Below are 5,221 nucleotides of genomic sequence, written 5' to 3'. Positions count from 1 at the left end.
GTGAGAGGGAGAAGAAGGGGGGGGAAAGGAGCGCCACGCGCCTCTCGTGATTGGCAGGCATGGGTGGGTGGGGCGTTCAAGCGCTACGGTGAGCGGAGGGCCGAGGTGAGTCGACATTCGAGAAAAGGGGGAGGGCAGGGCGTGGGCTGCGCGTGCCGCCAATTGACCGTCCGGCCGATCGATTTCCGCCCCCCCCCTCACAGACACACATATATACTCTCGGCCGGCAGCCTCGGGGGGGGCCTCACACGCCAGCGGGCGGGGCTGACGGCGGGGGTGGGGGTGGGTGGGGTTGAGAGTGGGCGGAGCCTGCCTGATTCCGCGGCTGGAGGCGCGGGCGGGGAGCCGCTGGCTGAGGTGAAGAAGAGGCGCTTGCCCGGGTGCAGCGGGGCGAGGAAGCGGGCTTGCTTGCTTGCTTGCTACGGGACGCCGCTGACAGGTAACGGGAGGCCATTTGGGAGCAGCCTGGGGTGGGGGGGGAAGTGGAGAGAGCCGGCCTGGATCTCACTGGGCCACGGCCGAGCGGGATCGAGCTGGGCTGTGGGGCGAGGGTTCCTGTAAGGGGGGGAGGGAGGGATGATGTGGGGAAGGGAAGGTCTGGGCGGAGCCTGCCCGCCTTGGTCGTGAGGCTCCCGGAGCCCGGGCTCAGGGAAGAGGAAGGTGGCCCCCCTCAAGGCCTGCCTGGGCATCCAGGGTCCCTCGGCCGGGAGAAGGGCTCTTCGTCCTGGCTCCGTGCCTTGGAATTGAGTGGCCGAGCCTCCCCGCCCGGGAAAGAGCTTGTCCGTGTGAGCCCCCCCCCCCCCCATATCCCACCCCCGGTCCCTTTCTTCACCATCCGTGGAATTATACTGGACTGGACTGATGGGGTTTTTTTACGGGTTTTTAATAGTATTTGATCTAATTAGGCATTTTAACTCTGCATGATGGATTATTGTGGTTTTATTGCTGTGAGCCGCCCTGAGTCCATTGGAGATAGGGCTGCATATAAGCCTAATTTTATACATACACACACACACACACACACATATACACACACACGTGGGAGGTGTCCAATTTTACGTGGGAGAAAACCCGAATAACCAAAGACCTACATACAAACACCCACGAAAACCTCAGAAAACATATATATATATATATATATATATATATATATATATATATATATATATATATATATATATGTAGGTCTTTGGTTATTCGGGTCTTCTCCCACGTAAAATTGGAAGTGTCTTGGCGACGTTTCGACGAAGTCTCATTCGTCATCTTCAAGACACTTCCAATTTTACGTGGGAGAAGACCCGAATAACCAAAGACCTACATACAAACACCCGCAAAAACCTCAGAAAACATATATATATATATATATATATATATATATATATATATATATATATATATATATGTAGGTCTTTGGTTATTCGGGTCTTCTCCCACGTAAAATTGGAAGTGTCTTGGCGACGTTTCGACGAAGTCTCATTCGTCATCTTCAAGACACTTCCAATTTTACGTGGGAGAAGACCCGAATAACCAAAGACCTACATACAAACACCCGCAAAAACCTGAGAAAACATATACATATATACATACATACATATATATATACATACATACATACATACACGGTCCCACCTCCTTAAAAATAAAACAACTAGTGGTTTTTAGGACGAAGCTGTAATTAGCCCATCCTGACAGATGATTGACACAGAGCCTCGAGTTTAAAAAATATATATATAAAAAAAATCTTGACACATCAATGTCAAACCGGCCCCTTCTTCTGTTTGTTCTCTTTGGAGTTAATGTTGCCCACTGTGATCTCTGAAGGAGATCTGTTGGATCGATTTGAGGTAACAAGTTGTGCATCACTTCAGCAATTGGATCATTTTGGACCTTTGCAGAGATCCTAAGCAGTTAAGCTATTTGATGGGATTATAGATTCATCCTCACTTAACAGGTACTTGACTTATTCTTTCCTCCACTAATAATAGGCACTTTGAAATAGTAGATCAGATATTAAAGTGGTGATTTTTTTTAAAAAAAGTACAGATTAAGGGTACTGAAAGAGATAGTTAGTTGGTGGGGGACCTGGACAACTCTTGTCTTTTCCTACTTTTAAAAATCCTATTGAAAAGTATGCCTTGATGCCTTTTGTCAATTTAAATAGCACCCTTATAGATAAGGAAGTTATCTGTTGAGAATTACTCTTACATCTCCTATTGCATAATGTGATATTAACTTTGACATATGTAGACATCATTTTAAAAACTCGTCTGAAATCACTTTTCAAAATTACACAACCATTAAACTTCGAATTCAGTAATTCAGAATAATGAATTTGAATGTTTTGATTTGATTAATCCAAAAGAGGTATTAGAAGTGCTTTATAGAGATGTTTGTTGTTTCACATATTTGACTTGGTTTGTAATAATTTACGTATTGTAGACCTTTGTCTCTGTTCAGATAAGATTTTGCTATTTTTGGTTAGCCATAAAGCAGAGCAAACAGTTTTCTTATTAAAAAAGCATGACTAAATGGAGTAGATCCTCTCATAAAAGGGAGATGTCTATTTTTAGTTTACCTTCTAGAAAACAATAGGCGTGGTTTGCTATTGATTTAGATATCATTTGTTATATTTCAGGCCAGAGACAAAATAGGAAGGAGGGCCACCCTGAATTTAATACCTTTTTGTTCCTACTCTAGCAGCACACTTTAATATGTGATATACCCTGCTTAAGCCGCTGCTTAGAACAAGGAGTAGCTGCTTTCTATTAAATGACTCACTGCACTTTATGAAATCCAATGCATTTTAGCTACACAAGAAACAATAAATGGTATTGCGTATAGTATGAAATCGGCAGCTTTCTGCTCTTTGTTCATGAGGAATTGTAGTTCTATCATATTTTGTTTGTAGTGTATTTTGTTTGTAGTGCAAAACCAATGGGGAAGCCAGATTCATTTAACAACTGTGTCAAGAAAGTTGTAAAATGGGGCAAAACTCACTCAACGTCTCACTCAAGGACTATCTGTAAGTGTGGGAAAGAAGATAGCTGTCTCTTCATTTCTTGTGAAAATCTGTCTGAAATTACCTAATGGAATGTGGATGAGTTTTGGTTCTCATTATACCACATTACTGATAGTATCAGTGGCTCTGTCAGGAGTGTATCTTTTGCTGCATAATCAGAATTTTATACCAGTTGAATATTCTATAATCATAATGGTTCTTTTTAAAAGCCTGCTTCTGCTCCCTTTCTTTCAAAGGGAGATTCAAAGAAAAAAATTCATGCAGGCTTGCTTTTTTAATATAGTAACAATTGGTATGCTTGTGTAACATTATGAGCAACTTCTTTTAATCAGTAGTAGAGTAAGTGATCTTGAGAAATCCATACAGAAAACTGGAGAAGTCAATATAGAAATGGCGGGTCAATTTAATGTAGTGTAATTCTGGTGCTGTCACTTCATAAGCTAGATCAGAGGTGTCAAACTGGTGGCCCGCAGGCCAGATGCGTCATGCGCAAACCACGCCCACCCCAGCGCCACTAATGAGGAAAGTGTAAAGTGATGCGGAGAATTTGACATCCGTAAGCTAGATGAATAAAAATAATTAGTTGACTTGGCAACCAATGTCAAGATTTTACCCAAGTACTCCTGATTGTTTCTGAATCTTGACCTAAGATTTTTTTCCCCTATTTCTTGCCTTATGGATTTCTATTTCTGTACATTGTATATACAATTATTGTGTATCAGTAGTTTAATGGAAATGGTTTCACAAGGTGTTGATGATCAGAACCTGAATATGATTCAGAAGAGGTATAAAGCCTGTTTATACTTTTTCACTTTTGCCTGATTTGTACCTTATATGACACAATATAATTATGAAAACTCTGATAAAAATATTACATTTTCTTGCTGTTTTAATGGATATTTCAGCCCCACTTTAACATAAATCAGTTCCAAAATACCATTAATAAAAATGAAGGGCAAATAAATACAACAACAACAGCATTATAGAATTGCTGTTTTCATTTGTAGGTCATAATCTTTAGTATTTATTCAGTGATGAGAGCATACTTGCTTATGTTGTTGCTTCATGTTAGAATAAATGACACTGAATTGCCTCATACTAAATAGTTCTGTAATAAGATTTAGGATAATCTGTGTTACCTTTACTTTGTCTGTTTCTCCATGAACTATTTGCACATAGTTTGTGTCTCTTTCCTGCTCTTCTCACTGTGTTTTTATCTGGCTCTTGCTTTGCATAGATGTGCTTTTAGCTCATCCTATTACATCAAACAATCTTGGCTTCTCCACCCACAGCAATTCTATTTTTTTAACTAGTGAGTGAGAAACAAAAATGCCTCCGTGACAACTCTAATTTGAATGTGCCTTGACAAACTGTATAATTAAGTATTTTTGTGCAGATCCTGAGAACAAACAAATCCCAGCTCCCGAGAGTTAAAGTCAGGGTCTGTTTTCCAGCACTGACTTCAAGCATGAATCCCCATCTAGAGAGGTGATACAGTGCAGCTTATCCAAAGTGGAAAGAAATAGGGATCTATCTGTAATTGAGAAGGAGGACACACAGACTATTTGAATAATGAGAACAATCTTCATTATAATCTCAGAATGGGACCTTTTAATAATACTGAGTAATTCCAATAGTCTTAGATATTATGTTACTGATATTCTGTCTTGCTCTGCCAGTTTAGATTCAGATTTTTTTTTTATTTGGGCTACTGTATGAAGAAATTATGAAATTATATATTAAGTTGAGCAGGTAACGTCTACTCTCACATAATCATGTACAGAATCTGCTCTGTTCTACATGGTTGAGGAATCCTCTGATTTTCATTCCTACTATAGATGAAGACATTTACTGATATTATTACACCTTGCTCATCTGTATGAAGCAGACCAGTACATAGAAATCATTTTCCTTATGCTAATTTTCTGCAAACAGATAGTTCTTTTCAGAATTTGGTAACTGGAGAAGGCAGTGTTGGATTTGATTTAAATTGAGTTGATTTAAATCACAATTTAAATCATGATTTAAATCACTAGTAAAGAGGCTTGATTTAAATCAACTCAATTTAAATCATAATTTTTAAAGAGCAACTGTCATCTCTGCTACTCCTTTGACCCACTGTTGACTCACCGATAGTCCCAGTGTTGCAGAATATACAGCCTCATGCTACATAACTAAGCTCCATTTCATGCTGAATAAACT

General features: G+C 40.2%; 1 protein-coding gene across 18 annotated transcripts in view; it reads left to right on the top strand.

The window, feature by feature from the left end:
• The window catches only part of ERC1 (ELKS/RAB6-interacting/CAST family member 1), a 149,452-nt gene that overhangs the window by 134 nt on the left and 144,097 nt on the right, over positions 1–5,221 (top strand). For 8 of the 18 annotated variants that reach the window (XR_015728844.1, XR_015728848.1, XR_015728843.1 and 5 more), the window contains exon 1: positions 113–439. The exons of 3 other annotated variants lie outside the window; for them this stretch is intronic. The gene's annotated coding sequence lies outside the window, so the exon portion shown is untranslated. Of the gene's footprint in view, positions 1–107; positions 440–1,793; positions 1,952–5,221 lie in introns of those variants that run through there. 7 more of the 18 variants (XR_015728846.1, XR_015728849.1, XR_015728845.1 and 4 more) reach the window with 2 other exon arrangements.

Source organism: Pantherophis guttatus, chromosome 7 (genome assembly GCF_059756535.1).
Source record: "Pantherophis guttatus breed Tessera chromosome 7, ASM5975653v1, whole genome shotgun sequence".
Taxonomy (NCBI): domain Eukaryota; kingdom Metazoa; phylum Chordata; class Lepidosauria; order Squamata; family Colubridae; genus Pantherophis; species Pantherophis guttatus.
This window is presented reverse-complemented; position numbering and strand designations above follow the sequence as displayed.